This window comes from Carassius carassius, chromosome 41 (genome assembly GCF_963082965.1).
Source record: "Carassius carassius chromosome 41, fCarCar2.1, whole genome shotgun sequence".
NCBI lineage: Eukaryota > Metazoa > Chordata > Actinopteri > Cypriniformes > Cyprinidae > Carassius > Carassius carassius.
Genome location: NC_081795.1, coordinates 22,252,651 through 22,280,247, shown reverse-complemented (window position 1 = coordinate 22,280,247; position 27,597 = coordinate 22,252,651). Strand labels below are relative to the sequence as shown.

General features: G+C 38.5%; 2 pseudogenes; both read left to right on the top strand.

The window, feature by feature from the left end:
• The first annotated feature begins 270 nt into the window (after positions 1 to 270).
• On the top strand, positions 271 to 5,025 carry LOC132122991 (distal membrane-arm assembly complex protein 2-like; annotated as a pseudogene).
• Positions 5,026 to 14,427: 9,402 nt separating this feature from the next.
• Positions 14,428 to 27,597, top strand: part of LOC132123250 (NAD-dependent protein deacetylase sirtuin-2-like) — a 40,364-nt pseudogene continuing 27,194 nt past the window's right edge.

Here is a 27,597-nt window from a genome sequence, read left to right as displayed (position 1 = left end):
AACTCACGGTGGGAACCCTGCCGACTACGCCACTTTATGTCACCGGGGCGGACTCGGATGACCATCCACCCCTGACTTAGACACCACCGTGAGGAGCCGACACCACAGGTCCGCAACAGATGGACAACGTAGACAAGAGATAATTTCAAAGGAATAACAATCTTTATTGAACACAATATATCAATGAGCACAAGCGTGATAGACTTCAGTGTCCTCTAGGTCTTCTTCAGCTATGGGTAGGTACTGATAGTACGTCGCAGTTTCGCCCTGATGGCGACTTCACCAATGGGACGCCTCACTTCAGGACTCAGGCAGTGAGTATACAGGTAAGGATGCTTCTCAGTTAAGGATACTTGCGTTGATACACAGTAGTGAGACAGGGGTTTAAAAGCTTACTTCACCAGCAATGCTGCATACTTCCAGGACTCAGACGGTGAGTAGACAGGTAAGGGTTCCTCACAGTAAAGAATACTTTCATCGGGCACATTTGAGAAAGAGTGATTTAAAAGCTTACTTCTTCAGCGATGCTGCATACTTCCAGATTCAGAAGGTAAATAGGGAGGTAAGAAGTCTTCCCAGTACAGGATACTTATGTCAGTGCACGTGAGTGAGACAGTGGCTTAAAAGCTTACTTCACCAGCAATACTGCATTCTTCAGGACTCCGACGGTGAGTAGACAGGTAAGGATTCTTCGCAGTACAGAATACTTTTGTCTGGACACATTAGAGAGAGAGTAATTTAAGAGCTTACTTCCTCAACGATGCTGCATACTTCAAGACTCAGACGGTAAGTAAGAAGGTAAGGATTTTCCCACAGCAATATGTTCCTTCCTAGAGCTCGCAAACAGAGAGTGGTTTAAGAGGAGATTTCAGCGAGGCAGTATAGTACTCAGAACTCAGACAGCCCAAGAGAGGATAACGCAAGAAGATACCTCTCCAGCTCAGCTGTATCACTCTGGGATTTTAACGGAGAGCAGGTATCATAACTTTCCACAAACGTGTAAGCAGGGGTTGGGGCTGCTTCTCAGCAAAAGCACACCGCACTCGTGTTCACTACAAATCCACAGCAATGAATCAATGTGTAACAATAAGGCAAAAGCACTGCAATTCACTCACACGATAGGGCTGATCAGAGGCCTTAATCCATTCGTTACACTCCCGTGGGGGATATTCAATCCTCAGTTCCTCTTCAGCACACTCTGAAACACATAGCTTCCCCAACAGTCGGATTTACATTCACTGCATCCTCTTCAAGCTTTTCGAATGTTTGTAAGTTGAAATCAATTCACTTATCTCTCTCTCTCCCTTCACAGTGCAGATCCAATTGATAAAGCAGTCCAGCAGATTCCCACAGACGAACTCTGTTCCAGCAGACATCAATGGGCGGCTTTCACCCCAACGAGGATTCACCACAGCCGATTACACTCCCAATGCAGACAACTTCAATAGGGAACCTTTTCCCCGTAGACTTCAACAGGAAACCTTCACACCCAGACAGCTCTTTTTTGATTTAATATAGGTTATTTGGTTATGCATAGAATAATTTTGGGAATAATATAGCAGCAGCCTATTATTGAGGGAGCGTCAGGTAAATGTAAATGATATGATGCCCAGTTTTATGTAGTATTTATTTATTTCTGTAAATTTTTTTTAAAGAATACATTTTTATGCTAAACCTGAATTAAATTCTGAATTAAACTGAATTAAGGTCATAAATGTTAGTGATACACATTACACAATGCCCTGATGTCATAATGAAGAAAAAAATTAATTATAAAAAAAAACCTTAAGTAGTTCAGTAGTTCAGAGAAAAAAAAACTGCTTAATTGCTTATTATTATTTGGGAAAAAAAAGTTTATATGACAAATCAAAATCTTGTGGTGCAAAACAAAACAAAGCAGGAAATAATATCATAGAGTGGAACTATGCAGACAGTGTTAAGTTCCATAAGTCCCTAAATATGGTACATATACAGGTGCTGGTTATATAATTAGAATATTCTCAAAAAGTTGATTTCACTAATTCCATCCCAAGCGAAACTTGTATATTATATTCATTCATTACACACAGACTGATATATTTTAAATGTTTATTTTTTTTTAATTTGATGATTATAACTGACAACTAAGGAAAATCCCAAATTCAGTACCTCAGTAAATTAGAATATAACTTAAGACCAATACAAAGAAAGGATTTTTTGAAATCTTGGCCAACTGAAAAGTATGAACATGAAAAGTATGAGCATGTACAGCACTCAGTACTTAGGTGGGGCTCCTTTTGCCTGAATTACTGCAGCAATGCGGTGTGGCATGGAGTCGATCAGTCTTTGGCACTGCTCAGGTGTTATGAGAGCCCAGGTTGCTCTGATAGTGCCCTTCAGCTCTTCTGCATTGTTGGGTCTGGCATATCCCATCTTCCTCTTCAAAATACTCCATAGATTTTCTATGGGGTTAAGGTCAGGCGAGTTTGCTGGCCAATTAAGAACAGGAATACCATGGTCCTTGGAAAATGAAATCTGCATCTCCATAAAGTTGGACAGCAGCAGGAAGCATTAAGTGCTCTAAAACTTCCTGGTATATGGCTGCGTTGAACTTGGACCTTGGAAAAAACAGTGGACCAACACCAGCAGATGACATGGCACCCCAAACCATCACTGACTGTGGAAACTTTACACTAGACCTCAAGCAACGTGGATTGTGTGCCTCTCCTCTCTTTCTCCAGACTCTGGGACCCTGATTTCCAAAGGAAATGCAAAGTTTACTTTCATCAGAGAACATAACTTTGGACCACTCAGCAGCAGTCCAATCCTTTTTGTCTTTAGACGCTTCTGACGCTGTCTGTTGTTCAAGAGTGGCTTGACACAAGGAATGCGACAGCTGAAACCCATGTCTTGCATACGTCTGTGCGTAGTGGTTCTTGAAGCACTGACTCCAGCTGCAGTCCACTCTTTGTGAAACTTCCCCACATTTTTGAATGTATTTTGTTTCATAATCCTTTCCAGGGTGCGGTTATATCTATTGCTTACTTTTTATACCACATCTTTTCCTTCCCTTCACCTTTCTATTGATGTGCTTGGAGACAGAGCTCTGTGAACAGCCAACCTCTTTTGAAATTACCTTTTTTGTCTTGCCCTCCTTGTGCAAGGTGTCAATGGTCGTCTTTTGGACAACTGTCAAGTCAGCAGTCTTCCCCATGATTGTGTAGCCTACAGAACTAGACTGAGAGACCATTTAAAGGCCTTTGCAGGTGTTTTGAGTTAATTAGCTGATTAGAGTGTGGCACCAGGTGTCTTCAATATTGAACCTTTTCACAATATTCTAATTTCCTGAGATACTGAATTTGGGATTTTCCTTAGTTGTCAGTTATAATCATCAAAATTAAAAGAAATAAACATTTGAAATATATCAGTCTTTGTGTAATGAATGAATATAATATACAAGTTACACTTTTTGAATGGAATTAATGAAATAAATCAACTTTTTGATGATATTCTAATTATATGACCAGCACCTGTATATAATGTGGTATGGTAATAGTGGTATTAAAATAAATAGTATATTTTTCTTTTTCAATACCATACAAAACCAATATATAAATAAATAACAAGTACATTTTTAAGACTTTGGCTTTTCTTTTCTTTTTTTAGCATTGACACTTTTATATGTTTTTGATTCTGAAATGTTTATGAACTCATTCAGCTTTTTACTACTTACTGGGTTTACTACCTAAAGGGTGCAAGTAGACATGGTTAAATTATCTCCATTGTATTAGGCTTGTGTCTATAGATTTGCTGGCCAGTCCGAATGGTTTCATCCAGACTCAAGAGGAAGATTCTGCTATGACTTCATGAGCACACACCAGACACACAAATTGAGGAAGTGGATCTGAGTGCCACCATAATAAACCATAATGGGCTTGAAAACCTTGGTAATCAACTCGTTTTATATAAATGAACACGTTTTGCATGAACTGTCATGCTTCTCCCGATGTCTAAGCCTTTGACCAGTCAATTATGTCAGTCTTTATTTGTCTTTATCCCGCCAAGCCAAATTTTAATCTTGTCCCATCTCGTCTGTCACAACTCATTTTGTGAGTTCCAGATCAAACCCATACCAAATTATGTTTATCTGTGCCACTTCTGTGGATTCAATTTTCTAAAATGTAAACATTACCTTATTCGGCTATCCTTGGCCTCTCCTGGCTTATTGCTTATAGGAGATGACAACAGTCATTTCTGGGACATTTTGGCTTATATTTTCTACTGTGGAAATAGATAGAGACATGTGCCCATCTTTGCATAGACCATAGAAGCATTCCCTTAATCTAACAGAATACAAAACATATGATAAAGTAGTGATCTCACAGCTGCCACTTGAAACATTTTGCTAAGGTGCAGTTTGTTCCCTGGCTCACACAAAGAAAATGTCTCTTCTCAGTGAAACAGAATAAACTTCAGACTCTCTCTCTGTGAGGATGTCCTGAAGTAGATGACTGGTTCATTGCATGTCTTCGTGTCTTTGGAGAAAGTCTGGTGGAGTTCGACCCGTCCGACTGCTCTCGAATCACTGTGGGAGGCCTCGCTGCATTACAGAACCTCAGGTCATTTAAACAGTCTTTAGTTTTTCTTTCAGGGCAAAAATTAAACATAATATATATATATATATATATATATATATATATATATATATATATATATATATATATATATATATATTTTTTTTTTTTTTTTTTTTTTTCCTCACATTGTGTTATTTTTCCCCCTCCACCTTAAACCCTCAGAAAGCTAAAGCGGTTGGATATTTCTGGACTTCCACAGCTATAGAATCTAGGACTGAATCCAGGGATTCTAATGGAGGAAATGCTGCCACACTGCCGGGTCAACTGGAGCTGAATACGAGCAGGGCCTGATCCAGCCAGACAGCCAAGAGCAAACAGAGGACCTTCATGAAGCTTCCACACACAGTGGACTTAGACATCTATGAACAATGTTGCTGCTGACAGTGGAGATTCTATATTATTGTTCATTATAATGCCAAAACCTGTGATTTTAAAGTGTTGTGCTCATGTTTTGTATATGTTTCTGTTTTCACTATGTATTGGATCATTATTTGAGAGACAAAAAAAAAAAGTGACAGGTTTCAAATCTGATTAGTCAGACTAAATCCTGTAATCCTGTTTATGGAGGTGTGAGGATATTCGATATTCTAAGTGTTGGAATTCTAAGGTGGATAAAGAAATTTTACTTAAGGTAATGTTTTTCCTTCATGCAAATATGTAAACGTTGACACAGACACTATTGTATTAACATTGCATTGAAAGACATGTTTTGTACAAATATAACAGTGTTTCCACCCAGTAGATTTGATCTACATGGTGCAGAGAAATATTATATAGAAATGTTATAGAATTGTATATAAACGCAATTTTCAGGAATGTCCAAAACGGCCAGGCATGCATCATTTTACTTATTTTTTTACACAAATAGTAAAATTGCTATCAAATTTTAACCGTGTCATTCATGGGTAAGTTCTTTAAGACTATCACTTAAGCAGCATCATATAAGCAGACATTATCATGCCATATGTAGCAGAGCGGGAGGAGATTAATATAGGACCCTAGGAATACTAAAACCCTAAGGTTTTATCAATGCGGACTACGCCACCCCTTTAAAGTGAGGGGAACTAACAAATTAACAGATTTTTAGACACAGGTTCATTACCAGGTAGGGCAGAGACTAGAAGGTATTAATGCACATGTTTATTAGGTTTACAATTATCAGAACACTTAAGACTAAAAATATAGCTCAATAGAGCTAAACAACTACGACTCAATACAATACACACAAAACAAAATGACTAAAACTTACCCGTGGCCAGGTAGGCTGGCTGTAAAGGGATTTATTCTTACCACACACACACACACACGTGAGGCAAGTGATCATAAGGGGCAATCCAATCTCAGTGCTCTAAACACCACCAAGGCTCTAGAACAGCCAGCCTCCTGACACCGGGCCTAACACACAGAACACCAATTATATAAAACATACACAATGCTTAAAAGCAACAAACAATTGTCACATATAGCAAACAAACAAAGCAACAAAACAGCAACGCAATCTTAATGTCGCTCCATATAGGAAAGGATCATCCCAACCACCATAAGATGGAGCACTCCCAACAGACATTGTTCGTCTTGCTAAAAACAAACTATTAAAAACTTACTTAAATCAAATCACTTATTTGGAAAATAAATTAATCATACATACCGACAATTAGTCAGCAAGACAAGTTAAATGGTTGATCACAGAATGAATCTTAGCAGTTTACTCAATGACTTGACAATCATATTCAGGTGAATAAACCAGGTGGAGGGTAATGACAGCCTACACACCATCGCGAAGTTGCGAACAAGATCCAATTCCAACTACAATAAGTAAATAAAATCATTTGATATGCACAAGTTCACGTCACATTTACCAAACAGCTAAAAACATACCTTTTAGGCGGGGATGGCTCCCAAGATGGCAGCGTTGTAGTAGGACGTGTGCTTGTCGCTCTGCGAGCAATTTCGAAGGGTTTATGATATTACTGCCATTTTTTTTTAATAATTTGATGGCAGAACCTTAAAAAAAAAAAACGAACATATAGCAAGACGTAGTAATTGTAGGCTACCACGAATGCCCAAGTCTAAAAAGAAAAAGAGGAACACTGAAAGTTCAACGATCTCTCTACATGTGCCGCCAAACATGGAAGATAACCAGTCTCAAGAGTCGGTAGCCCAGAATCCTTTGAGTGGAGACGAAATGTGCTGCTATGAAACCACCCCAGAGCCATTGTCAGACACCGGTTTATTTCCCATTTTGGCGGTGGAGACACCAGAGAAGCCTGCCAAGAAAAGGAATCGTGAATCTCAATCAGGTGGGCGAAACTGGGAGATGGCTAATGCTGAACTCATGGAGGCGATACGAGCCATGACCAGCAAGCAGGATGAAACACTCCGCAGAGTCTCTGGTATAGGCATAACTACTGAAGCTACTTCCAAACGTGTTGAGGAGCTGACAACAACTTTCAAACAGCTGTCACTGGATGTTCAACAACACAAGCAAAGACTGGAGAAAATGAAAGTTGCCAATACAAAGCTCCAAGAAGAAAATAAGCACCTGAGAGAAGCTGTTGCTGAGTGTCAACGCTTCAGTAGAAGGTGGTCGCTTAAGATGCACGGCGTAAGGAAGTCAAGGGATGAAGACATCAGAGGCAAGATAATCGACATCCTTGGGAAAGTGGCACCAAAGCTTTGTGAAGACTTGAAACAAGGCATTGACATCATCCATCGCGTGGGGAAACTGAGAGATGACGGCGCTGCGAGATCAACTATAGTTTTGTTTGCTTTGCGTCGCCTTCGTGATGCCGTCTGGAAAGAAGCTAAAAACTCTCAGTATTTGCAAGAGAATCGTCTCAGGATTACCGAAGCTCTTTCTCCGGAGGAAAGAGCGGCTCGGGAGAAGCTCTGGCCTTTGATCAAGAAGGCGCGTGATGAAGGGAAAAAGGCTTCATTCCGAGGTGCTTCGGCTGTCATCAATGGAAAAGTTATTGACTGTCCGGAATAGCCTCGTTGGCTGAGCATCTTCTTTTACCAAAGCCATAGGTAGGCATGAACACTCTGCCAGCGCCCGTTACAGACTGAGATGGTTGAGCACTTAATACTAGTGCTACCTTAACAGATTTTACTTTGTTTATTTTTTTTTCTCGTCATACAACTATATACGATCTCCTTGTTGGGCTTTAAATGAGATCATGCTAGTTTCATTTACTATAAGTGCAGCCGTCTCGAACATTCTTGATTCTAAGTTGAAGGCTACTTGTACAACAGGGTTCTTGCTATTTTAAGGCAGGTTATCATCACCTTCTTGTAAGGTCTTTGCATACTTTTTGCTTTCAATACACTTTCAGTTAATTTCTGTTCTATATCTCTGTTCCTTTATGGACTTTTTGTTTAAACGTTTTAACGTCTTGTCTTTAAATGTGAGAGGTATTCGGGACTTAACAAAAAGGAAAGCATTATTTTTATTCTGTAAAAGGTCTGAAGCTGACTTGATTTTATTACAGGAAACGCACTCTTGTGACTCTGATACAAGGTTCTGGTAAGCTCAATGGGGTAATTTTGTTCACTTTAGTCATGGTTCTAATCATTCTGCTGGTATCTCAATCCTAGTGCATGGTTTCAAAGGGGATATTTTGGAAGTTGTGCCCTCTAGTGACGGAAGATGGATAACAATAATAGTTAAGCAGGACAATACAGTTTTCATAGTTTGCAATGTATATGGATTTAATTCACACTTTGACAACAAAAACTTATTCAATACCATTACTGGCAAGCAAAGGGATTTGAGGGGAAAATACGTAAATGCCTTTATAATTCTTTCTGGGGATTTCAATGAATGTCCTAAAGAAATAGAGGATAGATACCCACCTAGAGCAGCTCGCTCCTCCCAAGGAAGCGATTTAATCTCTTCTCTGTGCTCAGACCTATCCTTGACTGATGCTTGGCGTTTCTTTAACCCAGACATCCAAGATTTCACCTGGAGTAATAGAAGTCTGACTTTGAAGTCGAGAATTGATTTATTTTTAGTTTCTTCTTCTGCTCAATTTGCTCAAAAACAATTTGTTAATGAGGTTAAACATGTTTGACCCGCAATCGAGCATAAGAGGTTATTGGAAGTTTAACAATACTCTTTTGAGTGATGACTCCTTAGGAAATAAAGAAAGAAAAATATAAGTCAGAACATGTCTTGATGAATAAGTTAACTCAATTAATGTCAAAAGGAAACATTAACCCAGAAGAAGAAATTGAGCTAAAAGCCATCCAAATTCAGATAGACCAAATATATACAGAAATGGCAAAGGGGGCATTTATTAGATCAAGGGCTAAGTGGCTGGAAGAGGGCGAAAAGAACACCAATTATTTTTTTGCTTTAGAAAAAAGGAATGCTAAAAGAAATTCTGTAACTGAGCTCTACATTGATGGCACCCTTTCTAAGGATCTTACTCACATTTCTAAATTTGTTAGCTCGTTTTATGGTAAATTATATCAGTCTAATTTTAACAGAGAAGAAAGTGTAAGTTTTTTAAAAAAAATTCAGCACAGTATCCCTATTATTAGTGAAGAATATAAAGCATCTTGTGACGCTGATCTCTCTTTAAATGAGGTTAACCCTCTCAAGGCAGGCGTTGCTGATTTGCAACAGTTAAAAACTAAAAACCTTAGTACTCCAGATACATATTTTATGTATCTGGAGTACTAAAAACTTTACTAAAGGTTACTAAAGTTACTAAAACTTAATTTGAGCCTGAGAGGGTTAAAAATGCTTTGTTTGATATGAAGAAAGGAAAATCTCCCGGGATAGATGGGCTAGGAGCGGAGTTCTATATTTATTTCTGGGAGCTTATTCAACTCTCTTTAATGAACATGTATAGGGAGTGTATTGATCAAGGGGAAATGACCACAACAATGAAGCAAGGCATCATCTCCTTGATCCCGAAACCTGGTAAAGACCCTCACTTAATTGATAATTGGCGTCCAATCACATTATTAACTATAGATTATAAAATTCTGGCCTCTGTATATGCAAACAGATTAAAATCGGATTTAAATTCAATAATTGCAGAACCTCAAACGGGTTTCATGAAAAACCGCCACATTAGCAATAACATAAGGCTCGTTTTAGACTTGCTTCACTATGCTGACAATGTTGATTCTGATGCCTTAGTTTTGTTTCTTGATTTTTACAAAGCGTTCGACACAATCGAACACCCCTTTTTAATACAAGCCATCAAGGCATTTGGTTTTGGAAGCCCTTTCATCGACATTGTCAGCATGTTCTACAAAGATATAAATAGTTCTGTTATAATTAATCAAAATACTTCTCCACGACTTCAGATTAATAGGGGGGTCAGGCAGGGGTGCAACATTTCTCCCTTTTTATTTATCTTAGTAACCGAACTACTAGCTATACACTTAGTAAAGGAAGCACATTTTGAAGGAATAAAGATTTTTGGAAAAGAAATAAAGATCTCACAGCTGGCGGACGACACCACCATTTTTTTGAACAACAAGGACCAGTTGAGCATTGTCTTTGAACTGGTGGAGAAATTCTCTTATGCGTCTGGTTTAAGGCTTAATCGATCCAAGTGTGAGCTGTTGCCACTTCATTGTTGTAGTGACTCTGCTATTGATAACATTCCAGTTAAACAGAATGTAAAATATTTAGGTATGCATGTATGTAAAAATATTATAGTTAGACAGAACTTAAATTTTTTGAATAGGATACAGAAAACCAAATTAATATTCAACTGCTGGCTACAAAGAGACTTGTCCGTCTTAGGTAGAGTATTACTCTCCAAGGCAGAAGGCCTTTCTCGCTTTGTTTACCCTTCTTTGTCTCTATTTGTAAAGGACTCAACTGCTAATCAAGTCAACAAGACTTTTTTAGATTTCATTTGGAAGAACACGTCTCATAGGCTTAAAAAGAATGTTCTCTCTAACCCTAAAGAAAAGGGAGGTCTAGAGATTTTGGATTTTATAGATGTGGTCAACGCATTCAAAATTAATTGGTTAAAAAGATGCATTCGAAATCCTGATTCTATTTTTTTCTTTATTCCGAACTTTATTTTTAATAAGCTGGGTGGGCTCTCGTTTCTTCTAAAGTGTAATTTTCTACAAAATAAACTACCTATCAAACTGTCCAACTTCCTTCAACAGTCCCTCTTGGCCTGGAAATTATCCTTCAATCACAACTTCTCACCACACAAATCTCTCCTTTGGAGCAGCAGCGACATTCTTATTAGGAATAAATCAGTATTCTTCCCTAAGGGTGTACTCACACTAGCCAGTTTGAACCGTGCCTGAGTGCGTTTGACCACCAAAGCGTGGTTCGTTTGACTAGTGTGAGTGCTCCGTACCGTGCCCGGGCGCGGCTCGATTGGCCGGCCCTGGCCCGCTTGGAAGAGGTGGGCCAGAGCACGGTTCAGTTGGACTCGGGCGCGGTTCGCATGCAGTGTGAGCGCTAACCGTGCTGGAGCACGGAACAGGACGCGTGGCGTCACGGTTTTGCGACGCTCCAAAAAGCTCAGCTGGTAGCTGGGACAATCGTACTCGGGCCCGGTTCATGGCAACCGTGCCTAGTGTGAGTACACCCTAAGTGGTTTGATAGAGGAATTAACCATGTACTCTGCTCATTTGATGATTCTGGCACCATGCTCTCTTATGAACAGTTTATGGAAGCTCATGATTTCCCAATACCTTTTAAAGATTTTAAATCTATCACTGATGCCATCCCTATTGGAATTAGACAATTAATTAAAAATCGTCTGAGCTATGGAAACAAAGATATCAGACAGCTTTCACTTATGTTGGATGGTGTAGAACTGTCTGATAAAAAATGTAACAATAAGCATATTCGCCGACATTTGCAAAAGAGTAACTCCATTGCTCCAAGGGGGATGTTTTATTGGAATTCCTTAATAAGTGAAATAAATTGTAAAAAAACATGGTTGATTCCTCACAAATACTGTATCTCTAATAAAGCTAAAGAACTTTTACATAACAATTACCCTACAAATTGTTTTGTTGCTGAGTTTCTAGACATTGACACATGCTGCAGCTTTTGTAAACAGGACACTGAAACCATTCCTCATTTATTTTTTAATTGTCCAGTTACCAAAAGGTTTTGGGAAGATTTGGGTACTCACTTTCTCCAATCTCAAAACATAACTCACTCATTCACCCTGAAAGATATTATCTGTTACTTTTGTTTCCCACAAGATGGCACCCTGGAGTTTGTATTAAATTGTATAATCTTATATGCTAAGTTCTTTATACATGAGCAAAAATTTAATAAGTCTTCCTTATGTTTTAAACATTATATTTTGGAACTTAATATGCTTCTTAAATCACACAAGCTTGTAAAGATCAAGAAGAATGGAAAACTTTTGTATAAATATTATAACCTATTTCCCAAATCCTCTTAATATTCTTATTTTTCCACCTCTATTTAGTATGTATGTTTTTTTTTTTGTTCTTTGTCTCTGGTATGGTATGTCTGTATAAATGTTTGATTGTATTTTGATGGTTTTACACGTTTGTTCCCAATGTTACCTTCAATAAAAGATAAAAAAAAATAAAAAAAATTAAACAAAAAAAAGGGACACAAAAAAACCAAAAAAACCTTTTAGGCGGAAGCCCGCACTCCCCAAGGGGCGGAGCTAGCAATGACGCATGCTAGGTGGCCTACTCCCAGCCCTTATATTACACATACCTGGTTCTGATTGGCTGTCATTTTAAATGCAGGGGAGGGAACTTAACCAATCTGCCACACATAGTTATACTTTTCTCATCGCTGTAAGAAAGGACCAATCACAGTCATTTGTATTCTATTTTTTTTTTTTTTTTTTTTTTATAAACATTGAAAGGGCATACTTTGTATGTCAGGCACCTATTCTTTACATGGATACATTTTAACGAATAAAGAGGTTTCGTCTGCAAGATAAAAATCGGCCTGAGATTTGAATGCGACTCAACGGAGGATTCGGCTCTCTGTCTGAGCCTCTTGCGCCCTCTCGAGGAAACTGCATATCCAAGAATGTTTACACCTATCAACATAAGCTACCCAATGAAATATTACTGACACACACAAGTTATTGTCCCTTCAATAAAACAGTGCTATCATCTCTAAACTTCATGTGTTTTAGAATTTTAGTACTATTTGAAAGCGGATAAATGTTTGTAGGTAATACTATGATTGTGTCTTTGTTTATATGAGTGTTATCAGACACAGTTAGTAATTAGCAAAAGAGAAAGTAGAAAGCTAATTGTGTTTCAGAAGTTTTTCCACTGTTTTAAGTCAAGTCAAGTCACCTTTATTTATATAGCGCTTTAAACAAAATACATTGCGTCAAAGCAACTGAACAACATTCATTAGGAAAACAGTGTGTCAATAATGCAAAATGATAGTTAAAGGCAGTTCATCATTGAATTCAGTGATGTCATCTCTGTTCAGTTAAATAGTGTCTGTGCATTTATTTGCAATCAAGTCAACGATATCGCTGTAGATGAAGTGACCCCAACTAAGCAAGCCAGAGGTGACAGCGGCAAGGAACCGAAACTCCACCGGTGACAGAATGGAGAAAAAAACCTTGGGAGAAACCAGGCTCAGTTGGGGGGCCAGTTCTCCTCTGACCAGACGAAACCAGTAGTTCAATTCCAGACTGCAGCAAAGTCAGATTGTGCAGAAGAATCATCTGTTTCCTGTGGTCTTGTCCTGGTGTCCACTGAGACAAGGTCTTTACAGGGGATCTGTATTTGGGGCTCTAGTTGTCCTGGTCTCGGCTGTCTTTCAGGACTGTAGAGGTCCTTTCTAGGTGCTGATCCACCATCTGGTCTGGATACGTACTGGATCGGGGTGACTGCAGTGACTCTCTGATCTGGATACAGACTGGATCTGGTGGCTACGGTGACCTCGGAATAAGAGAGAAACAGACAAATATTAGTGTAGATGCCATTCTTCTAATGATGTAGCAAGTACATAGGGTGTTATGGGAAGTGTTCCGGTTTACCTAATTAATGCAGCCTAAAAATCCTTTAATGGATTTGGATATTAAAATCATATTAGTATGTTATGTGTAAACCAGGTTAAAGAGATGGGTCTTTAATCTAGATTTAAACTGCAAGAGAGTGTCTGCCTCCCGAACAATGTTAGGTAGGTTATTCCAGAGTTTAGGCGCCAAATAGGAAAAGGATCTGCCGCCCCCGGGGTTGATTTTGATATTCTAGGTATTATCAAATTGCCTGAGTTTTGAGAACGTAGCGGTCGTAGAGGATTATAATGTAAAAGGAGCTCATTCAAATACTGAGGTGCTAAACCATTCAGGGCTTTATAAGTAATAAGCAATATTTTAAAATCAATACGATGTTTGATAGGGAGCCAGTGCAGTGTTGACAGGACCGGGCTAATATGGTCATACTTCCTGGTTCTAGTAAGAACTCTTGCTGCTGCATTTTGGACTAGCTGTAGTTTGTTTACTAAGCGTGCAGAACAACCACCCAATAAAGCATTACAATAATCTAACCTTGAGGTCATAAATGCATGGATTAACATTTCTGCATTTGACATTGAGAGCATAGGCCGTAATTTAGATATATTTTTGAGATGGAAAAATGCAGTTTTACAAATGCTAGAAACGTGGCTTTCTAAGGAAAGATTGCGATCAAATAGCACACCTAGGTTCCTAACTGATGACGAAGAATTGACAGAGCAACCATCAAGTCTTAGACAGTGTTCTAGGTTATTACAAGCGGAGTTTTTAGGTCCTATAATTAACACCTCTGTTTTTTCAGAATTTAGCAGTAAGAATTTACTTTTTTTATTGATATTATGACATTCGCAAGAGTGAGATATGTAATTGTGTCCTGCAGAGGCTACTAAAAGGGCAGAGGAGGAAGCTGACGCACCAGATCTCGAGGTAAATGAAGATACAAGTTAATTGTAACACTTACGTATAGAAATAAACATGAGGCTATAAGTAATATGTGTGCATAACATCAGACAAACATCAGACGCGTCAAACAACACGTTCATTAGACTTACCATAGACATGTACCATAGTAGTATGTACTTTTGGACTTGTACAAAGCTAATACCATGTTTTGTTTTGTTTCGTTGGACCTTGGAAGTGGCATGGTTCTTTTAAGTTCTCTATGTATTTATCAAAATACCATGGCATTACCATTAGACATTACAATAATAATGCATTATTATTATTATTATATTTTATGTAAAACCATTATCAGCTAAAATAACACAATAATAAAACTGCATAATAAATTATTTAATAAAATAGCTTCAGCCTGTGCCAATAATTTAAAAAAGGCCAAATGTCAGCTGCTATATTAGCCTTTTCTTATGTTTTTCCCCCCTCAACAGTATTTTTATTTTATTTTTTTTTCTGAAAAACATATGCATAGATAGGAGATGAATATGTGAACATGAGATATAAATGCTAGATATGCAAATATAGTAAACATCCACCATGTTCAGCATAGAAAGTAACCAGTTCATATCTATATCTTTACATAAAATAATAAGAATAATAATTATAAAAACAATATTATTTTGATATGCTTTTCTGCAGGGTGAGTCTGATGACAGCAGTGACGAGGGCAACACTTCAGGAGACACTGTGAGAGTATGTGTCAAAGAATCTGTCCTCAAAGTAAATTTAAATAAATCATTTGATCTTAACTAAAGTTAGATATGCTCCTTTTCAGTGGATTTCTTACACAGTCTCTTCTCACGAACTGTTGGCCTGAGTCCTGGAGAGAAAGTCTTGGATGAGCTGACCCTGGATGTGGTCGCCCGCTACATCCTAAGTGGCAAATGTGAGTTAACTTCTCCGATGAGACCAGTCTTTAAAAGTGAAGTGTGTCTATTTTCAATGTTAAAATACTTTACTACATTCAATTCAGTATGTACAGTCTGCTGCAAAAAGCCATTTGTACTTTGGCTTCCTGTCTAAACACTGTGGTGAACATATTGCACCTTTGTCTGAGCAGGTTATTTTTGAGTCAGCTAGTGAGATACTGTTCAGTAAATTTCATGTGTTTGTCTGTTTTAACAGGCAAGAACATTATCTGTATGGTTGGAGCTGGAATCGCTTCTCATAAAAAGCAGTTTTCTTAAATTAAGCACATAAATAAATAATATCTTTTCTTACAGGCAAAGCCTCTTTAAGTATAAAGTCTCACCTCAGTCGTGTTATTGAGGCTGGAAGAGAGCGCTGTACATTCACTCCATGCTGGTAGACTGAAACCTGCAACCCCTGGGTTACAAATCCAACGCTCTTATCATTAGGCCACAGTTGCCCAATATATAGCATCCTGACTATTGTTTTTTTTTTTTTTTGAAAATTTTATTTAACTTTTTTCAAATACAATAACAAACATCCAACAAAACACTAATGAAGCAACAGTGACAACAAAAACCACAACAAAAATAAAAAAAAAAGAATAAAAAAAAAAATAAAAAATACAAATAAAAAATTACAAATGGAGATACAATGAAAGACAGTTAGAAAATTAACTATGAAATCAAGACATGTGGTATATTTATATAATTCAAAAAGGGTTTCCAGATTTTATAAAATAATTCACCCTTGTTTCTCATTGAATATGTGATCTTCTCTAAGGGTACACAGCTGCAAATCTCCGACAACCACATTCCAATAGGCACGTCAGTGTCTGCTTTCCATTTCAAAGCAATACATTTTTTAGCTATTATTAACAACATTTCAGTAAGCTTAATAGCTTGTCTGTTTCGGAGATTAGAATTGGTAAAATTGCCTAATAAACATACCTCTGGATCCATTGGAAAGTCAATTCCATGAATCTGTGATATACTATTACATACTTGTACCCAGAACACCTTAACTTTAGGACACAACCAGGTGGAATGCAAAAATGTCCCTTCTTCTGTACCACATCTGAAGCAGAGGGGTGAAATACTGTTATTAAATGTATGTAATCTAGATGGAGTATAGTAAAGCTGGTGTAAAAAATTAAACTGAATTAATCTATACCTAGAATTCAAGGTTGATGTGACCCCATCTTTACATAATTCACCCCACAGGTCTGCATCTATTCTTACCCCCAAATCCTGCTCCCATCTCTTTCTGGATTTATCTAGGTCGTCTAAAGGCTGATTTGAGATAAGAGCTTCATATATTCTAGAGATAGTTTTATATAGTGGTTTATCGGAGTAACAGAGTTGCTCAATAAATGTCAAATCTGGTAATTTAGGATAAGTTTTTGCTTTGACTCTTAAACAATCTCTTAATTGTAGATAACTAAAGAATTCTTTATTACTCAAATTATATCGATTCTTTAACTGTTCAAACGACATTAAAACATCACCATCAAAACAATGCTCTAACAGTGTAATTCCTTTATCTGCCCATATCTTAAAATTTTTGTTTTGATGACACATTGGTAGCAATCTGTTCCCCCATAAAGGTGTTTTAGGGGAAAGAAAATTATCCTGTCCCAGCAGAGACCGCAGTTTTTTCCAAGTCTGAACTGAATGTCTAATCATGGGATTATTAGTTCTTGTTTTAATCAGTCTATCATCCCATGTATATAAAATATTGGCAGGACATTCTTCTTTTATCTCAGATATCTCCATATTCAGCCAAGAGGGAAAGGGGGTATTAGCAAACATCTGAGCTAAGTACCTGGATTGGGCTGCCCAATAATACATCTTAAAATTGGGAAGTCTCAGTCCTCCTTGCTTATAATCCAAAGACAGTTTATCAAGGCTGACCCTAGGTGTTTTACGATGCCAAATAAATGATCTTATTAACTTATTAAGAGAAGTGAAAAATGAATTAGGGATTAATATTGGAAGAGATTGAAACATATATAAGAATTTGGGCAAAATATTCATTTTAACAGCATTTATTCTACCAAGTAATGTGAGTGGTAGATCCATCCAGTTGGTTAAATCTCTACCCACCTTCTCTAAAAGACTGGCCAAATTGAGTTTATAGAGATTCTTTAAGTCACCATCTACCTGAATACCCAAATATTTAATTCCAGTAGGAGAGCACTTAAAGGAAAAGCCGTCCAGTGCAGTAGAGTCGAACCCTGATAATGGCAAAATGACACTCTTGTCAATATTCACTTTGTATCCAGAGAAAGTGCTATATAATTGTAACACACTCTGTAGATTTGACAAAGAGTCTATGGGGTCAGTAAGAAATAAAAGAATATCATCTGCAAATAATGATATTTTATGCATTTCAGGGCCGATTCCAAAGCCTTTTATATCAGAGTTGCATCTAATAGCCTCGACTAGAGGTTCGATAGCCAGTGCAAAGAGAGCTGGGCTTAGGGGGCATCCTTGCCTACATCCTCTGTACAAGGGAAATGTAGCAGAAGTAATTCCATTAGTAACTATTTTTGCTTTAGGAGATTTATAAAGTGAATAAATTAGGTCAATATATGCAGCTCCAAATCCAAATTTTTTTCAGCACTTCAAAAAGATATGACCACTCGACGCGATCAAAAGCCTTTTCGGCATCAAGAGAAACAGCTACTCCCGGTATGCGTTTTTCTTTAGCAGTATGAATGACATTGAATAGTCTCCTCAAGTTGTTTGCTGAAAGTCTCTCCATTACAAAACCAGTTTGGTCTGGGTTAATCAGCAGAGGAAGACGGGTTTCTAACCTCTTGGCTATCATTTTAGTAACTAATTTATAATCCACATTAAGGAGAGAAATTGGCCTATAGGACGCACATTTCAGCGGATCTTTACCTTTTTTATATATTACCGAAATTATTGCATTGGAGAAAGAGTCTGGAAAACACTTGTCCGTCCTAGACTGGTCAAGTAGTTCCATCAAGTATGGCACAAGCAAATCTTTAAAAACTTTATAAAATTCGGATGGGAAGCCATCTTCACCCGGAGATTTATTATTAGGCATTATAAGAATGGCTTCAGTCAACTCAGAGGCAGAAAAAGGCTGATCCAAATCAAACCTGTCCTCCTCTGAAAGACATGGTAAGTGGATTGAGGATAAGAAAGAATCCATTTGTGTACTATCTGTACTTGCCTGAGAAGTATATAACTCTGTGTAATATTGCTTAAATGCATCATTAATCTCTACAGGAATATATGTTTCCGCGTTACCTGTATTTATAGCATTTATCGTTCGTTTCTGTTCATCACGTTTTAATTGCCAGGCCAAAACTTTATGTGCTTTCTCGCCAAGCTCATAATAACGCTGATTAGAACTAATAATAGCCCTCTCTGCCTGGTAGGTGTTCATTTTATTATACTCCATTTTTTTATTAAGTAATTCCCTATAAACATCCTTATTCTGATCCTTATGGTATAGTTTTTCAAGTGCTAAGATTTCGGATTCTAGCTCATTCAATTTGGATTTTTTTGATTTTATTAACCCCTTAGTATATGCAATACAATGGCCCCTAAGATAAGCCTTTAAAGTGTCCCATAATATGAAGCTATTAGAACAAGAACGTTTATTTGTAGACGTAAAAACATCGATTTGTTCTCTAATAAATTTTTGGAATTCCAATTGTCTAAGAAGAATTGGATTTAGCCTCCACCTATAAGTTCGTCCTATTTTTTCTGGGATGGACAGTGACATTACAAGGGGAGAGTGGTCACTCAATAAACGAGGAAGATATTCAACATCCATCACACAATATAAAAGTTGGGTGGATAACAAAAAATAATCTATACGGGTGTGTGTATCATGAGGATGTGAATAAAAAGAGTAATCTCTATCTTGTGGATGTTCATGCCTCCAAACATCAGTTAGATTTAAATCTCTCATAAAAGCAGTGGTTGATTGAGCTGCTTTAGAAAGAGGCAATGGTCTGGTTGAAGATCTATCAAGTACATTATCAAGACAAAAGTTAAAGTCCCCACCTACCAAAAGTGAGCCTGATGATTGAGCGATTTGAAGGAAAACATTTTGCATAAACAAGTGATCATCAATATTTGGCGCATATATATTTAACATTGTCCACTGTTCAGAGTACATATGTCCTTGTATCATTACATATCTTCCTGACGGGTCGAGTACCGATTTTGAAACTGTAAAAGGGATATTTTTATTTATCAGTATAGCCGTTCCCCTTGACTTAGAATTAAACGAGGATGCAAACACTTGACCTACCCATTCTCTTTTTAATTTTTTATGCTCAGAATCCGTTAAATGGGTTTCCTGCAGAAAAACTATTTCTGCCCCCAACTTCTTAAGGTACATATAGACTCTTTTTCTTTTAACTGGACTATGTAGACCCTTAATATTAAATGTCACAAATTTCAAAGGCTTTGTTGTCATGTATAATCTATGGTATCAAAATCACCATATAAAACACCCTTATAAAAATTAAACATTATCCTGATTGATCCACTGTCACCCTGTATTTTAAATGTTGACATGTATCTCTCCGAAAAGGAAATAAATAAAATAAACATGATAATAATAATAAAAGAAATACACATATAAACACAGAAACCCTGCTAAAGCTGCTGAACCAGAACTATCAGCAGCTGAGTGGAAAAAAAACCCGTTGAGAAACGAATAGCTCGCACTTCCTTCCCAAGCAAAAATGAAGGGCTACCCCCGAGCTCCCTTTATATTTAAAACACACTGATATAAGCAACAGTCATTTATAATAATGACCCAAACATATTGAACTCTATTAGCTACAAATCTAATCAAGTGCAGCCGCCCGTCAGAGAAAAACTGTCCAAGTCTGTTTTTTTTTTTTTCAGTCCATTATCAGATGAAGCCCCTCACTGATATTGTACAAGGAAAAGAGAAAAACAAAATACAGTAGGCCCAACTCAATACTTGGGGAAAATAAACCAAAATAGGCCTTTACCCATTCAAAAAATAAAAATAAATAAATCGCAGGCGACCAAAGAATATTAAGTAAAGTTCCCAAAATATCAGTTTAACAATCACTCACCCGTCCAGATCTAACAACTAATCGCTGAGTCAAATCGATCTGGGACAAGTATGAGACTGTATCCATCCCAAAACGTCGCACACTCCGCCACGTCAACTACAACTTCAGTCACGTTCCGACAGAAACTTGAGGGCTTCGTCCGACGTGTGACAGAATCGTGTTCCACCATCCTCCGTAAAAATACGAATACGAGCGGGATATACAAGATGACAATTGACATTCTTCTCCTTTAATGCCTTAAGCGCTGGAATCATCCCTCTTCTGCGGGTCATCACGTCTGATGAGAAATCCGGGAAAAAGCTGACTCTCTTTCCATCAACAGAAATTGGTGCTTTGTCTCGGGCGATACGAAGGATACTTTCACGGTCCTGGAATCGCAGAAGTCGAATCAGGATGGGCCGCGGAGCCTTTCCCGAGACTCGCACTGCCGGAACGCGGTGTGCACGCTCGATGACAATTGGAGCGCCGAAGTTCTCTTCTCCCAACACGCTCGGCAGCCATGTCTTAAAGAATTCAACCGTTTCCCGACCTTCAACTCCTTCACTCAGTCCAATCAAGCGGATGTTATTTCGCCTGTTGTAGTTCTCTATATATTCCAGCTTATTTCTGAGAACCTCGTTTTCTTTTTTGATGAGATCGAGAGACCGCTCACTTCCCGAAACTGCATCTTCCACATCACTGATTCTTTGCTCGGCCGTAGTGATCCGGCCTTGCATAGGCGAGACAGACATGGTCAGGGTATCAATTGAACCCTGAATGCAGTTGCGAAGTTCCGACATTTGAGAGATCAGCTCTTGCTTAACACTCCCAATGATCTCCCGAAACTCTTTCAGCGCGGCGGCGAGAACCCCCGCTGAACTTTCCCCCTCAGAGACGATCCCCTCAGCAGCCATTTGCGGAGACTTTCTCTCAGTAGTTTCGGCGGCTTTATGCTCATCTTTCCTGGGTTTTGGTCGACGCTCCATTGTTCCGCGTTGCACACAAGTATCAGATATTTTTCAGAACTATTTGGGCAATGCTTCAGTGTTTAATTCAACATATATTAGGTGATTTCTAGAGAGCTCTCTTGGATACGTCTAACTACCTCGAGCGCATCACGTGACTCCCCCTGACTATTGTTATTATTGTTATATAGGATTAGTTTTTAATTATTGTCTTCTATGTTAAATTATTAGTTAACCTAATAATTAATTATTCTTTTTCACATTAAGCTGCCGGAATCCCAGACTTCCACTCTCCTGGCACTGGTCTGTATGCCAGTTTGCAAAAGTACAACCTGCCTTCCCCAGAGGTCATCTTTCGGATTGACTATTTCAAAGTCTGTTTGTGATTCTGAAGAAGAGCTTCAGCTGCATTATTTGTTATCTAAGAGGACACAAACCAAATGTTTCATGGTCTCTTTCCAGAAACATCCGGAGCCCTTTTGTGCTCTGGCCAGAGAGCTCTACCCAGGACAGTTTAAGGCAATTTATGAATCTTTTCTGACATACATGGCTCACCAATTAAATTATGTTATGAATGAAATCAAACCTGAGCCTTTTCCATATCCCTTTGACTTAAATTGTTTAATTTCTGCATAAAAATCAGTATAAACAATCCTGCAACATCAGAAATCAACAGCTGATTTGGCATTGACAGCAGTGTGGAATAAGTCTGTTTTTTAATAAATATGTCTAAATAAATAAACAAACATCTGTAATTCATAAAATAAAATAATAAAATAAAATAAAACAAATAATGACCCATGTATTGTTGTGTTTAACTCGTGTATGCTCTTCGGTTTCTTTAGCCCACAGTATGTCACTATTTCATGAAGATGCTGAAGGACAAAGGTCTACTGACTCGCTGTTACTCTCAGGTAAAAAACTGTTTCTGTTATTATATGTTTGTTATTTTATGCTATTATTGAATATGAATAATTATTGTATATGTACAACCCGAATTCCGGAAAAGTTGGGACGTTTTTTAAATTTTAATAAAATGAAAACTAAAAGACTTTCAAATCACATGAGCCAATATTTTATTCACAATAGAACATAGATAACATAGCAAATGTTTAAACTGAGAAAGTTTACAATTTTATGCACAAAATAAGCTCATTTCAATTTTGATTTCTGCTACAGGTCTCAAAATAGTTGGGATGGGGCATGTTTACCATGGTGTAGCATCTCCTTTTCTTTTCAAAACAGTTTGAAGACGTCTGGGCATTGAGGCTATGAGTTGCTGGAGTTTTGCTGTTGGAATTTGGTCCCATTCATCATATGTTGCTCTAAAACCTTTATATACCTTTCAGCATTCACAGAGCCTTCCAAAACATGCAAGCTGCCCATACCGTATGCACTTATGCACCCCCATACCATCAGAGATGCTGGCTTTTGAACTGAACGCTGATAACATGCTGGAAGGTCTCCCTCCTCTTTAGCCCGGAGGACAAGGCGTCCGTGATTTCCAACAAGAATGTCAAATTTGGACTCGTCTGACCATAAAACACTATTCCACTTTGAAATAGTCCATTTTAAATGATCCTTGGCCCACAGGACACGACGGCGCTTCTGGACCATGTTTACATATGGCTTCCTTTTTGCATGATAGAGCTTTAGTTGGCATCTGCTGATGGCACGGCGGATTGTGTTTACCGACAGTGGTTTCTGAAAGTATTCCTGGGCCCATTTAGTAATGTCATTGACACAATCATGCCGATGAGTGATGCAGTGTCGTCTGAGAGCCCGAAGACCACGGGCATCCAATAAAGGTCTCCGGTCTTGTCCCTTACGCACAGAGATTTCTCCAGTTTCTCTGAATCTTTTGATGATGTTATGCACTGTAGATGATGAGATTTGCAAAGCCTTTGCAATTTGACGTTGAGGAACATTGTTTTTAAAGTTTTCCACAATTTTTTTACGCAGTCTTTCACAGATTGGAGAGCCTCTGCCCATCTTTACTTCTGAGAGACTCTGCTTCTCTAAGACAAAGCTTTTATAGCTAATCATGTTACAGACCTGATATCAATTAACTTAATTAATCACTAGATGTTCTCCCAGCTGAATCTTTTCAAAACTGCTTGCTTTTTTAGCCATTTGTTGCCCACGTGCCAACTTTTTTGAGACCTGTAGCAGGCATTAAATTTTAAATGAGCTAATTAAGTGGATAAAAGTGTAAAATTTCTCAATTTAAACATTTGCTACGTTATCTATGTTCTATTGTGAATAAAATATTGGCTAATGTGATTTGAAATTCCTTTAGTTTTCATTTTATTAAAATTTAAAAAACGTCCCAACTTTTCCGGAATTCGGGTTGTATGTATACATAATTATTTCATATTATGCAAGTATTATTGATATTTTTTAAGAACATCAATACTTTAGAGAGAGTTGCAGGTCTGGAAGGAGAGGACCTGATTGAAGCTCAGTACATTTCACACCTCTCATTGTGTGAGTTTGCTCATGACATGGACTGGATGAAAAGTACAGTACTGAACGCTGAAAATTCATTTTCAGTTTTAAATTAGATAAACTATGAGTAAACTATTCACATTTCATGTTTTTGACTTTCTCTGAAGATATTCCTAAGTGTGATTCCTGCGGGAGTCTGGTAAAACCTGGTAAGAGCAATTATTTCTAAGAGTAATGTATGATTTTATTTTATGATTTTAATTTGATTTAGTTCTGGCCTCAAGACAGTTCATGGGAAAATGATGCTCTTTCAAAGCTGTATGATTTTCTATCTTCCATGAATCACAAAAGATATATTGTATAATCTCAGAGTTGCTCTTTAGCATAAATATAAAATATATAAATATAAAAAAGTGGTCCATAGAGGTTATATAATTCCTGGTCTTTTGAAATTATATAAGCATAGTGTGAGAAACTATTGTTTGATTTCTTTCATTGGTGACTACCCTCTACTTCTGTTGTGATGATTTTAGCTTCTTTGTGGATGTATTTCCTCTCCTATTTTAGATATTGTGTTTTTTGGGGGGGGAGAATCTATCTCCCCGGTTCTTCACTTCCATGAAAATGGTGAAGATTCAGCTATTAAATAGATTGTTCATCCAAAAAATAAATGTGATGTTTATCTGCTTACCCCCAGGGCATCCAAGATGTAGGTGACATTGTTTCTTCAGTAGAACACAAACAGAGATTTTTAATGCAAACCGCTGCAGTCTGTCACTCTTACAATTGATGTGAATGGGAATCATAGCTAAAACATACAATAAAACAAACAAACAATAAAACATACACAAATGAAACCCTGCAACTCGTGATGAAATATTGATGTGTAAAGACAAACATTTTTATTTTTTTTTACCTCTAATTCACGCAATGTGCAAACTGTTCGAATTCCCCTAATCACATCCTCCTGAGCACGTTCTCAAGGGCCCTGTCCCAAATGGCACCCTAAACCCTTGCGGTCTTCCTCTGATTCTGCACTTTCGTGACGTAATGCCGTTTTGACTTAGGTAGAAGTCTGCTGCAGATATCGCCCCAGTGCGGGCTCGGCAGAAGTGCATATCGAGGGCGCATAACTGCCGCAAAGGGGCTGCTTGTGAGCACCCTTTTGAACACTAAAATGACGGTTGGACAGTGTTTTCTCCACTTCCTGTTGGCCTTCTGTAGCAAATCGTAGCTCCGTGTAGCTGTTTTTATTTTATTTTTTCTCTAGAATCTTTATCTTACTATCACTCTCTGTTTTTTAAAGTGGTAAAATATAACTTAATTCACACCATATTTCTGATATTATCGATCAATCTTATCAGATTAACTTTGATCGTTCACTTTTATTTTATATCCGTGAGTGCAGTACACCTGCAAAGCGTTAGCACTCGTTAGCTTGTCATTAGCGTTTTCATTCGAACTTATCGCTGTTTTCTTTTCTCCTCTCGCTCCAGTTTTTCACAAGTTCATCAAAAAAACGCAGTAAGAATTTTCATCAAGCACGGTGAGTAATGGCTTCTCCCAACCTGGTCTCACAGAATTCCGTGAAATGTCCACGGGCCCTTAACTCAAAATCCGTGAAATCATCACGGAATTGCCCCAAATTCCGTGACGTGGCCACTAGGGTGACCAGACGTCCCGAAAAATTCGGGACAGTCCCGAAATCTAAGCTGCTGTCCCGAATCCCGAATCCCGCTCTAATTGTCCCGAAAATTATACTGAAGCAAAATCTTAATCCCAAATCCCACCGAAAATTATACTGAAGCAAAATCTTAAATAGTTATTGTCTGATAAAACATAAAAAACTGTCCGTGGAGCGAGGTTGAGTCATCCTGCAGCCTGGCAACCAGCCCCCGCCGGCTGCTCATTGGCTGCAGCATCTTGTTTTTTTTTTTTTTTTTAGATATACCGTAGGCGCGCATTAAGATATGCACTGATAAGCTAATTTTCATTCATGAAATTGACATGGCTGGTGTACCGGAACCCCAACACGCTGTAAAAAAGCTAAAACGTCTCTGCAGGTACCGGGAGGAGTGGGTGGGCAGGTATCCATGGATTGCAAAAGCCCTACATGATGAAAGTAAAGCGTTCTGCAAAGTGTGTAGGAAAGAGTTTGGTGTCTCTCACGGGGGGGAGGCAGATGTTAGGCTGCATGCTAGCAGCAAATTACACTGTACCAACACCGCGACAGTACAGACCAACACGTTGGTCTCGTCCTTCTTTAAGAAGCAGGATGATTCCATGTATAATAAAATAGCTGCTGCTGAGCTGACCTCCGTGTTCCACTGTGTGGCCCACCAACAATCATACAGATCGCTTGACTGTGCGATGAAGTTAACACCAAAACTGTACTCGGATTCGGGCATAGCTAAACTCGTTAGCTGCGGTCGCACAAAAGCTGAAGCACTGGTCACAAACGTCCTGGCACCCCTCGCATCTGACTTCTCCCAATGCCTCGAGTCAAAAGATATGTTCTTTTCCATTTCAACCGATGCCTCTAATAAAGGCAATGTGAAAACATTCCCGATCTCTGTGAGATTCTGGACTCCTGAGCAGGGCATCCAGAACAGAGTTCTTGATTTCTTTGAACAAGCAGCCGAGACCGCAGATGCCGTCACTGACACTTTACTGAATAAATTAAAGGAACACAAACTCAGCATCAATAATATCTCGGCTTACTCGGCTGACAATGCGGCAGTGAATTTCGGCAGAAAACACTCCATTTACCAAAATCTAAAAAAAATCAACAGCAAGATCCTTCCCGCAAACTGCCCAGCTCACATAATACACAATGCAGTAAAACGTGCCAGCAATGCACTGCAAATAGATGTGGAGACTATCGTCATAAAATCATTCAACCATTTCAGCTGTTCTGCGAAGAGAGTTTCCACCCTCAAAGAAATGTTTGAATTTGCTGACATGGAGTACCAAACACTGTTGCGTCACGTCCCGACACGCTGGTTGAGCCTGCACCCTGCAATTGACAGACTTGTCAACACCTGGCCAGCGGTGCGCAGCTACTTCTTGTCACTGGGACAGGAGGAGTGCCCCCGTGTCCTCTGGGATGCGCTCCAGGGTAACGAGCATGGAGAGGAAGATGAATGCAGCGAGCTGGAGGTCACACTCTTCTTCTTGCAAAACACTTTAAAGCTTTTCACTGGTGCTGTGCTGAGTCTTGAGAGTGACAGTCTCACCTCAGTTGAAGTATATACACTTATGAACGGCCTCCGAACCAAACTCCAGCAGCGCAAAAAAGATGCTTTTTTCGGAGCAAAAGTTGACCGCGTCCTCCTCTCCTCCGTTAATCTTAGGGTTGACAGGCTCAAGGGAGAATTCACAAATTTTTATGATATCGCGGAGCAATACCTTGAGAAATGGTTCAACTTCTCAGAATCTGGGCACCTGTTCAACATCCAGTGTTTCAATCTTAAGGAAAAGCAAGAAATCAGCTACAGGGAATTAACGGCCGCTGTATCGGCCCTTCAGATGGATGATGAACTCGACCTGGATGAGCTCTACAACGAGAGCTGTGTTCTGAAAGAGATATTGCCTCATCTGGAAATACACAGTCACCCTGTAGGTGCGCTTTGGGCCCAAGCACTCAGGAGCAC